This window comes from Bombus vosnesenskii, unplaced genomic scaffold (genome assembly GCF_011952255.1).
Source record: "Bombus vosnesenskii isolate JDL3184/JDL3185 unplaced genomic scaffold, Bvos_JDL3184-5_v1.1 scf7180000015007, whole genome shotgun sequence".
In the NCBI taxonomy this organism is placed as follows: domain Eukaryota; kingdom Metazoa; phylum Arthropoda; class Insecta; order Hymenoptera; family Apidae; genus Bombus; species Bombus vosnesenskii.
This window is the reverse complement of record NW_022883770.1, coordinates 14,867-27,483: the sequence shown is the minus strand read 5'-3', so window position 1 is coordinate 27,483 and position 12,617 is coordinate 14,867. Positions and strand designations below refer to the sequence as shown.

Sequence of the window (12,617 nt, the reverse complement as noted above, 5' to 3'; positions counted from 1 at the left end):
AAAAATAAGCGTAGTGTACAATTTTTGGAAAGAAAGAAGAACGATGAAAAGGGTCGAATAAACGTTTGTGGAAAGATCGATAGTTCAGAAGTGGGAAAATTAACAATGTCGATTTCCACAGAGGAAAATTATAGTACGTAACAGAATTACTAGTACATATTGCAGTAATAATTAGTGCATGTAGTGAAATTACAGAGTACATTCTAAATTCAAGCGTTACATTGCCAAATAAAATACAATCGAATAAATATTTATAAAAATACTTAAAGAAAAAAAAAAGGATAAAAAATTTCGAATTATGAAAGCTGATAAAACTAGGTTGCGATAAAACTGAAAATGAAAATATCGGATTGAAAAGAAACTTTAATAAAACGTTATAACGAGCAACAGCGCGAACACGCAGATTTGTTCGACATAAATTGCAAGACCTTTTGCTCCAGTGGATTTCCATGAACTTTGCGTCGCTCGTCAGGAGAAGAATTATTCATCGAGGGGTAGGAAGCATCCAGAAGAAGGACGCGAGAACGCGCAGGGTCTTAAGCTTCTCCTTCTTTTTTCCTCAAAGGCAAAGAAAAAAGGACAGATCATTAGGAATTTCGAAACTTTGATCGAAAATTCGTTTAATCGAGACGTTGAAATTGCTATAAGATTTCCGTGATGCTGATCGTGATCAGAAGTAAATCATTCGACTGTAGTTTTCTGTTGCAGCTGGGATGGGTTTGTCAGTATGATGCATTGCCAACCATAGCTCAAAGTATCTTCTTCATCGGCGCTATCTTCGGAGGATTAATTTTTGGATGGGTTGCTGATCAATATGGAAGAATACCAGCTTTGCTCGGAGTTAATTTAATGGGATTTCTCGCTGGGGTGGCTACTGCGTTCACGGGTAGCTTCTGGCAGTTCACTTTGTGTCGTTTTTTCGTTGGATTCGCCTTTGATAATTGCTTCACTATGATGTACATATTAGGTAACCGTTTTTCAATAATTTCTTTTTTGCCCTGGAATTGAGTTTGAAAGCCACACAGTGGCTACAAAAAGTACTTGTACGTATGTATCCTTATTTCCCAATGAAGCGTCTCTCTTCCTTTTTTTTAAATCAGTTTTTACGTTTCATTTTGATAGCATTAATTATTTATAAGCATGTATGAAAGTATTACAAATGATACGAAAGCTAATATTTTAATCAGTCTTATCTTAAGACTTAGTCTTAATTAATTGGTATATATATAAATGCTGTTCTAAATACGATGGTGTACAGTTACTTTTTGTAATTACTGTAAGCAGGAAGATCTCTAAGTTTAAATAACAAAGTAATCTCTACAACATACTGTAAAACTGTTGTTATGCTTGATTTACGACTGACGTTTCTACAAGTATATGAATTTTGCAACAGAACTCACGTTGCCATGCAACAATTTAAATGAAATTGAAAACCATTCAAAGTTACGAAGAAAGATGCTTAAATACATATGAATATACATGAGGTCATACATATTTATTTTTTAACTGCGGCGTTTATATCAAAGAGAGGGAGAGAGACAGAGAAAAATTAATTTTCCTGTTTTATAAGAATTTCATGCAAGATAAAAATATGAAACTTTAAGATATTTAGATTTATATATACCATTGAATATTTATAATATTTAAAGGTAGTTAGTTCGCAATCATTTTCTATACTAATATTTTCCCTCTATACTCGCGATCAGTTATGTATTAATTTTGTTTTCTCTTTTAACGAGACAATATTCTCATTACAAAGGATTAGTTGTTCAAAATTGCTTTTCATTTCTGGACAACTATAGCATACCAGGGTTTTCATAAATTTTCACTTCCCAACGGAAAGCGAAGGTAACGAATGAATGGTTCTACAACGAACGCTTCCACAACTATAAATCTATGTATATATATACATACATACATGTATATGGTTTTAATTAAAATGAACATCTTCTTCTAGCAAACTTATTTAAAATTCGTAAAAATATCACATAATAATATAAAACAATCAAGTAACATTTTAAATATTCCATTGAAAATTCTAATAAATTGTTTAATATAAGATCGATATAATTCATGCTGAATTCATTGTCTGATATCCATAATACAGGCAATTCATAATACAAAATTTTATTATAACTCTACATGAAAAAATTTCAATTATAATACTGTAGAAATATATTTTCCAGTTATTGTTCTAATATCAATATACTGAAGAGAAAATCTAGACTAGTCTCTGTCTTGAAAGATATTTTATACTCTGAAAGTACAGCGTTAAGACCCTGATTGAAACTTTTGAAGAGACTCTGTTGAAACGTAAGAACGCTGATTGAAAGTTCATCAGACGAGTCATTGAAACGAGTTTTCTTGATCGAATAGCAAGTTTGTCCTGCAGACAGCATTCCAATTGTGAAAATCGAGACCAAAGAAACTCAGGTGGCGTGCATTAACCCTGAATCGATGACTCAAGCCGAGGTTGGAAAAATTTACAATTTGTTCGACAAAACAAGGCCAAGTTGACGAGATTCGTGAGCAAGTGGCTGGTTCGTTAATGATTTGGCGTTCGAATTTTCTTATTTCTATTCTAATTATCAAGGTCGATTAAACGATTGATCACGAATATTCGACGGAAATATTGAGAAGGAAGGCTCGATCTGTACGAGTGTAAATCGTATTTTAATCAATGACTTGAGAAAGTGAGGTATTGATTGAAACTAAGATAAGTGATACTAATTCGTTTCGAGCGCGTAACAAATTACATCATCGGATTCATTGAGTTGCAAATAATTCTATATTCAGTTCCGTATTTATAATCGAGCGTAGCGAAGATAAAATGAAAGGGACGTGATTATCCGAGGGTCTCACAACTAGAGAAAAATCGATGGGAACGAGGAAATCCTTAATTGTAGAAACTGCGTAGAAAATACCGTGGAAAATATCATATATATTTTAATAGAAATATTTTTGTACTTTTTTTTAAACATTAAAACTTTAGAGCTTTAGAAGCTTTATGTATTAGTATACGTATTTATACAGACTTTGAAATTCATAACAAATTTCTCTAGATAGATGCGGATTTTTTGTATTGTTTCGTATGTATACTTGTGTCACTTTTCTTTCTAACGATATTTAGTTAAAAAGTTCGTCTATATCATTTATAGTAGATTTTGTTTTTATTTATATTAATGTTAATTTTATATTAATAAAAATCACTGAAATTTTCAGTATCATCATTATTTAGTATCATCGAATTTCTTTCTTCTTTATGTTCCATATTATTATTAAAATTCTCTAATAAACATTCAAATATCCTATAGAATATTTCCATTATTTTTCACGTATTATTTGCAGTCATATTTTCCATATTTTATTATCGATAAAGTTTGAGTTGGTTCTTTAAATTCCTATTCAACATTCCAGCTAACCAGTCGATATCAATAACACGTGCCTTTCTTCCTGCCAGGATTTATAACTTATTCAAGCAGAACCTCACTCAACCAACTCGTTGAAAGCGTAGAATTCGATCAACTTCATACAACTCACATACAAACTGCAGATAATGCTAACAGTGGGAGGAAAATATGAGACTGCAAAGCGTATAAACCTAGTAGTTTATAAAAGCATTTACATATTTGCCACAGAAAATTTATATGTATGTAGAATATGTGTTATATAAAACATTCTGAAATTTCATTAGCATTGTAATGATTATATTGGTAAAGTTTGAAGCATTTCTGAAGATGCACATAGAAGTTACGAGATATTTAATGCAAACATTTATTTAGTACAAATATACAGCATAAATAGTTATCTTAAACATGTAATAAATGGTTATCAAATATCGGGATTTATTAATATAATAAATGTTTGACTATTTTTATAATTAAATATTTTTGTAATTACTGTGAAATATGTAATTACGCTAAATAATTTTGTATCTTGTATATAGATTTTTAAATTTACTTAATTGAAACTCTGCATTATAATAACCGTATTTATAATTCTGACGTCATATTCGATATAATTATTATATGACTTTATTACGATCCTAATGAAATTCCAATATATTCATGAATATATAACAGAAACGTAATAATACTTTGTTGTACTAATTATGATACCATCATATATAATAAATATAAATAAATAAAAAATGTCTATAAATGCTAAGATACTTTTACGAGCCAACAGGCGAGAAGGAAGAAACGAAAGAAAAGAAAGAAGAGAACGAACGTTAATCAGTTTCGAAACGTTAACAACGTCCTTGCATTGGACGGTGCTCGCGTTTATCGATTGGTCGCATTGCGAGATATCGGTCAGATTATTATTAATACGATCGTCTGTAATTTATCTTTGCTAACTGTGCCGCACGGAATCTTCGTTTACAATAAATGAGTTGTCGCTTTTGATCGAACGGTAACACGATATGAAATTACAGGGTGACGGAAACAGCTGGGAGAAAAGCGAATACTTTTTCTGCGCGAATAATGTAATGTTAAAGGCAGTAAACCTTGAGAGGCGAAGTGATGAAACGAGTGGTCTCAGAGAAGCTTCTTTACGTCTTCTTCTCCTTTCTGTATCCTTTCTATGAGAATAATATCTCGTCTTCAGAAGAGATCTCCTCGCCCTATCTACGCGTTGTAAAGGCAATACAAACTGAATGATACATATATTTAAAAACGATATTTTGTTGGTTTTATGAATATTGATTTTTATAACGTGAGGTTCTTCTACTCTTATTTTCTATTAAATTAATGATACATATATTTTAGAATGGCTGTCGCAATGGTGATGATGATGATGGTGATGATGATTTGCGAAAGAAGATGTTGAAAATTACAGACAGCATAAATAATATTTAGATTTCATGGAAGTTGATTTTTGTAATGCGAGGTTCTTCTATTCTTATTTTTCATTAAATTTTTATGTAGAAAATTATTAAACATTTGGATATAACTGGGAGATTATTTCCATTCATGCGTACCGGAGTTACTCGATGGTCTCGTACCGAAGCTGATAACCAACACAGATTTTCAGGAAAGCGATTAATAGCTTAAAATTTATTCGTGCGAGATAATAATCCAAAATGTAGTTAAAGTTTTTAAGCATTGTTTGTTAGGATTACGAGAAAATGATGAATTAACAGTTATATATAGACACGTTATATATATGTAGGAGGTCCAGAGCGTATTGGGAAAATTTACGGCGAATTAAACAGGAAATTCCGAGATATCTGCTCAAAATATCTGATTTGTGGAATTATCCTATAGCTATTTTATTTAATAAAAATTAATTCAGGTAATTTTAGAGAATAGAAATATCTGAAACTCGTGATTTAAACGAACGTTCGTCATTTTGGTTTATTATGAATTATAAATTGGTTCATTATGAAGCATGAAAAGTAAAAATCAATGGTACAAAGTGATCTTAAATAAGGAAGCGAGTTCCATGGTAAACATGGTTCGAGCATCGCAATTATAATAAAGCAAAAAAAAAAAAGAAACAACCACTGAGCGGTAATTATCAGGAAGCCACTAGTTACAACTAATTGAAGGTGATTCCGGATTAGAAGCAAGCCACTATTAAGTGGCTAACACGGTTGCTTCATTAAGAGCAAGTACTCCCTATTTTGCGGCAACTACAAATAGACGTTGTTCACTATGATATATTTCCACGTGTTTATTGCATCTTGTCCTGTTATGCGATTAAAGAGTTACAACCTTGCGTTTCTAATTTATTGGACGTATACGCACCAGACATTAATTTCGTCTACGTATTCGTGAAATTGCGAGATTCATTCATCGCGAAGGTCAGTTCAATTGTTCAAGATAAGTTCTCATCGTTTTAATCTGTTTTCTTGTACGAAAATAGAGTAATATTTACTTGTCATTGCACTGTGGATATATATCGATATGTTCGTTCAGGAAGTCAATTGTTTTCATCGAATTAGACTCGACTTTCCGTAGAGAATGTTCGTTTCGACATAAATATGTATCTCAGGCTTATCGATCTTTCAATATCTACCATAAATAGCTTAACAAGGTAACACACGCTCGTGTTTGAATTATGTAAATGATCCTTTGACTCTAACGATCCGTTTATTCACAGTTAATTTATGATATTGCTAGTTACGCGTGATTCTACCTTTTGTATCTTTAAGAAATACAGGGTGATTGGTAATTGGTGGTACAAGCGGAAAGGGGGTGATTCTACGCGAAAAAAGAAGTCGAAAATATAGAATAAAAATTTAAAAATTTAAAAATTTAAAAATTTAAAAATTTAAAAATTTAAAAATTTAAAAATTTAAAAATTTAAAAATTTAAAAATTTAAAAATTTAAAAATTTTAAAAATTTTAAAAATAACGTCAATTGAGACAACGATCTACAGTGAGATCCGTTATAACGAGACGTGATAAAGTGCACGCGTACCGAGCGAAAATTCAAAGTCGATTTTCTCGAAAACAAAGCCTCAAACGAAAAATTTTTATTCTATATTTTCGACTTCTTTTTTCACGTAGAATCATCCCCTTTCCGCGTGTACCACCAGTTACCAACCACCCTATATAATTCGTAAATAGAAACGTATTCTTGTCGATAAGTATCGAAACACTTACGGAAATTTAAATGGGCTTGAACAATCATCGGGAAATTATTAAAGTCCTTGTTATTAGATCTAAACACGATTTAATCGTAGAACTAAACACGTTTGTTAAATTAATCTATATATTGTATATCTACTTTTTATATATTTGTAACTCAAATTTTTCTTCTTCATATTGCGTTAAGTTGCCCCAAAAGTTTCTTTCGTTTTATATTATTTTATTGAATTACGTATGATCTATTTTGTCCCAATGAATATAATTCAATAAAATAATATAAAACAAAAAATAGTATGCGTCTATTATCTCCTTACGAGACGAAAGAAATTTCTGCGACAACCTAATATATTGTTCCATTCTTTATTCACAGAATATTTCTTTCACAGATGATTCTTCTAAATATTATGTTTTTTATTCCAGTATTAGAATACGTTGGACCAAAGCGGATGACATTCGTGGCGAATATGTCGATCGCAATATTCTTCACATTTGCAACTTGCATTCTACCCTGGATCGCCTATTATTTGGCCGACTGGAGGATGACCTGTATTGTCACCTCAGTTCCTCTTGTTCTAGCCGTAGGTACGCCATGGTTGATACCGGAAAGCGCTCGATGGCTGGTCAGCCAAGGTTAGATAGACAGGGCCATTAAAATCCTTGGTAAATTCGAGCGAATCAACGGCACCAAGGTGCCCGATGACATCTATAGACGATTCCGGGTAAATAAACCGATTACCGCAATCTTTTCCGTATTTTCTACTTTTATGATCTTTCCTGCTTTATGTGCGTTCTATAAATACCAATTTATATGCCTTTAAGCATATCATATAATCATTCTCTTTGAATAGAAGTCTAATTGGGTCTTTTACGTAATGAAAATTTGTTTACAACCTAGTAATTTTATATCTTATTCATCACCTAAATTGCCAGCGATAAATTGCTGTCAATTTCTGTTATTGTCTGTTATTGTCTATTTCTGTAATGTTATTTATTGAATTTGTATAATTGTTTTTATCTTTGAAAATTTTTATACAAATAGATTAAACATTTGGAAACTGCTCAGTCTGAATAGATCATGGCAATATTAACATTAATGTACGATATAAGGAGATAATCGACTTTTAGAGGTTTGATGTTTTATAAAGTAAAATGAAAAAATTTGCGAACGTCCAAGTAAACTATTTCGAAAGGATCGTCTCATACAAATATAACATAAACTTTCTTCCGGATTTTATCGTAATCTTTGTACACATAACAGATTCACATAAATTTGTAAGAAAAACAGACAAACGACATTAACTAATTAAAAATTTGCTAATAGCAGGAAACTTGTGCCAGAATCTGCAAAGAGGAGGAAGCAGACAAAACGTACTCCGTGTTGGATCTATTTAGAACGCCACGACTACGGAATATCACGATTCTATTTATTGTTATTTGGTTCGTATCGCTATTAAACAGATATCAAATAGATTGACGTAAAATCGGAATTGTATCTTGTAAAAATCTCACGAACAGTTTTATATCTTTTGTCTAAAAATACTTCATTTCTGAAGCAAGGAATTTGCTTCTCACATGAAATATGATAGCGTGCTTTTCTTTATCATATGAAATTGTTTTACGAAATATAGGATGGCGATTTCTTTGGTGTTCGATGGTCACGTACGAAACGTCGATAATTTAGGCCTGGACGTGTTTATTACGTTCACGATTGCTGCAGCAACCGAGCTGCCTGCTGACACGTTCTTCACGCTCGTTCTTGATCGATGGGGCAGAAGATGGCTGGCGTGTGGTTCCCTCGTCATTTCTGGTATCTTCAGCATCTGGGCTTCTGCCGTTTCCAATAGTTCGTACATTTCGTTTTTATATATTCACCCTTCTATATTACTGATCAATCTTCTAAATAACCTAAGTCGATAATTCTGACTTAATCAGACGAATATTTTTCATTCGTATAACATTGTGCTTTTTGAAAGGAAGAAAATGTATATTTTGGAATATTTATAACATGCAAATGCTTGTAGATTATTTGCTACATTGCTAGAATAGTTTCCAAGCCCTATCATGTATCCGTTGTATAGATATTTTATTTCCCCTTCTACTGCTTTGATCATAAGATCGCTTCGTATTTCCGCATATATCAAAGGGCGTTGGCAATAGTCCTCAAAATGATGGGCTTCAGCGCTCCAGCAGTGCTATATGGCTTTCAGTAGCCGTAATCCATAATACAATCCCTTAGATTCAAATTGGCTAGATTAACGTTTTATAGATAAGAAGTTTATTGCTTGTGCTTAGCTTAGAGCTAAGCACGCTTATATTAAGCTTAGCAAATGCTTGTATCAACTATTGCAGACAACCAGACAAATTACAGACAGATAAAATAATTTCTTCCCTTTTTATTCCTTAAAATTTTCTAAAATTATTTCATGAAAAATTAGAATTAAAAACTAATGCTAAAATTTTTTTTTCAGGTATATATACAGCTTCTCTGGCAATTCTCGGTAGATTTTGGATAAACATTTCATACAATATCGGTCTCCAATATGCGGCTGAAGTATTACCAACTGTGGTTAGAGCTCAGGGTGTAGCTTTGATACATATAATGGGATACGTTGCTAGTATCCTCGCACCCTTCGTAGTCTATCTCAATGTTGTGTCCTCGTTCCTACCTCTTCTTGTGCTGGGCACACTCGGAATTATGGGCGGTCTTCTGACTCTCTTTTTGCCGGAAACATTGAATAAGGATCTTCCGCAGACGCTGCAGGACAGCGAAGATTTTGGAAAAGATCAAAAGATGTGGGATGTACCTTGTATCGGAAGGTAAAATCACATAAAGGAACTTTCGGTCTCCTTTTTTCAAAGATATTCACAGATCTTCAAGCTCGAAGTTCAAGATTCTGTTAGATCTACATCTTCGTATGCTTTCGTATTACTTTCTTCTTAAAATCTGTTAAATCTCTCAAAAGAAAACTGGACTATCTTCTTTCTTCAAATGCTTTTTAAATCTTTTGAACAGAAGAGAAGGATCGAGTTGGGAAGTTATTCAAATCTTTAAGCGATTGGATTCAATATTTTTAAACGCAATGTTTTGACAGGAAACGCGAGGACGAGGAGACACCACCGGTCGCCATGTTCCGATCATTTTCTAGATGCAGTGCGAGGAATTCGATGAGAGCGTCGCTTCGCGGTGAACCTTTAAGGAGTAGCATGCTACGGAGATCGAGTATAAAATCGAGGAAAAGCGAAAACTCGATCACAGAGGTCGAAAGGCTGTAGCGAAACGTTCACCACGAAGTACAATATTTGTCGCGTTGATCTCGAGCAAAGAATCTTTAGTCTTCCAAAAACGTGCAATACATGTATTAGAGTAAGACAAGTTATTGAATCCAGGAATCTTAAATTCCACCGTCATTAATATTCATTATCACAAAACAGCGGATTTTTATGCAATTATGGGTGATTCGAAGATACGAAAATTTATAGAATGCGTATGACGCAAAATTTTGTAAAATATCCAAAAGTACAGCACTATCGATGATATTTAATGGATAGAAACATACTTTTGCCCAAGTCCTTTCGATTGTATCAAATCTTTCAATTGTATTATTGTATCCACGAAAATATGCATTTGCATAAAGATCCGCAATGCAATTATCATCGCAATTTTTCATCAACAATGATTGATTAAAAATTCAATCATTAGGCGAGCGAATAAAAATTAGAGTAAGAACGTAGCTTAAAGTAATTGTCGTAAATTGTCGTGGGTAGTTAATGTTAAAAATTAGTACTTTCCTTTGTTATAAAAGTTCCTGAAATTGTTCGTACAAAAGCTCCATCTTATAGAATATAGTGCAATAATCGTTATACTAGTAAAATAATAACATCATAAATATACAAAATATATTAACGAGATGAAAATAATATGGACAACGTGGTGTATGGCCACGAGTTTTGTACATATGTACGTGTAAGTATTTGTAGATCGATTAGCAATCGCAGAGACCTCGTGCGCATGTCACGCGACGAGATAGCGCGATTATTTTTATTATGATGTAAATCGTTCTTAGATGTTTTGTAATAAAACTTGCCAGTAAAACCTTCCCTGGATTCTGCTAATAGTTCTTCACCACTTGTTCCTTAATCGATTGAATTAACGATACAAATAAGTATGAGATTATCTTAGGAAATCTCATTAATATTTTTGTCGACATCTACGACGTAAAAGCGGGGTAATAATATTTTGAAGTTTTGACGACGCGTTGCTTACTATAGATATTGTCTGTACAGGATTCATCAATTTTTAGAGAGCCTAGTCTCGCCGAGATGGAGATAATCCTCTTTAAAGCTGAACGTTTTAACACGTAATCCCACTAGCAAGCCATTGCAAAAATGATATTTCGATTAATGATGGAAAATCGCTTTTGAAGACAGAAAAATCTTCTTCGAAGGAAAAATTTGATCTAAATCTTTCGAATAAAATTAACGTAAAATCTGTGTTACGCCACGAGGCTTACCACAGGCTGTATTTTCTAACCGTCGCTCGCGGCCCTACAGTGTCGCAGGCAGACCGCCCTATCTGCCCGTCGGATCATATACAATGTATCGACGAGAGTGTCACGTAATTTTTGGGTTGGTCGGTGAAAATAAAATATAGTCGAGTCGTAACACAACTATTTACTTGGTTTTAATCAGCCTTTATTATGAATTCACCAATCACAATGTAACACGCACTGAATTAACATAAATCACAATTCCCTCCAACCACGTTATGTAAGACTTAGTTACAACAATACATTAAGTACGCGACTTATAAGAGACCGACATAGATATGTTGACTATTCTAAGGATACAGAATGAGTGAAGTTTTACTGACGATACTGTGTCTGAGGAAAGCTAGGGGTGGGTGTGTCTAAGGACACGGGACTATCGGATTTGTTGATGACAATTTTGGTTAAGGAAGTGAGGGCAGTAGGCACCATCTCCGATTGGATAATAGGACGGTTGGTGGACCAGGAAGGGTTTTAGCCGCCCTCGCGAGAAAGTTGCCAACGGAACATACCAGATGTGGAGAAAACCAACTTTCTAAGCTAACACGTGGTAGACAATAAACGTAAAGGGAAATTTAAGACAGGAAATACTCGCTTGGTCCGAAGGACCTTGACTATAAAAATGCCAAGGCCCCCTGGTGGGCACTTAAGACTATTGAGGGTGCGCGCCAAGCATATGCAGACATCTGGGTGCCATCCTGTCCGTGGTGTGTGGCCTAAACGATATTATTATTTTTGGTCAATCGATAGAAGAAGACAACCAAAACCTAGCTATCGTTTTACAAAGACTTAGGGAATTGGGGCTGAAACTACAGCCAGATAAGTGCGAATTTTTAAAGCCCGAATTGGAATACCTCGGATATACCGTAACAAGTGAGGGAGTAAAACCCAATCCGAAGAAAATAGAAGCAGTAAAAAACTTTAGACAACCTAAGAACCCAACAGAAGTAAAATCTTTCCTCGGGCTAGCAGGTTATTACAGAAAATTTATTCGTAACTTTTCAAAGCTAGCAAAACCCCTTACGGACCTCACGAAAAAGGACACGCCATTCCACTGGACCGACAGAACACAACTCAGCTTCGATACGTTAAAAGAAAGATTATGCCAAGCACCGGTACTAAAATATCCCGACTACACAAAAACATTTACGTTGACAACGGACGCCAGTAACGAAGGTTTAGGAGGGATCCTTTCACAAGACGGGCACCCTTGTGTCTTCATTTCGAGAACATTAAACCCTCCTGAACGAAATTATACAACGACGGAAAAAGAATTATTAGCTATCGTTTGGGCAGTTAAAAGACTGAGACAATATTTATTAGGCCGTAAATTCCAAATTCAAACAGACCACCAAGCCCTTAAATGGCTACACAACTGTAAGGACCCCTCCAGCCGATTGATCCGATGGAGATTAAGATTAGAGGAATACGAGTATGACATAGATTACGTAAAAGGAAAGGAAAACGCGGCCGCTGA

The 12,617-nt window shown here is 33.9% G+C and overlaps 1 pseudogene; it reads left to right on the top strand.

The window, feature by feature from the left end:
• Window positions 1-633: 633 nt before the first annotated feature.
• On the top strand, window positions 634-10,700 carry LOC117240852 (annotated as a pseudogene).
• The last annotated feature ends 1,917 nt before the right edge of the window (window positions 10,701-12,617 follow it).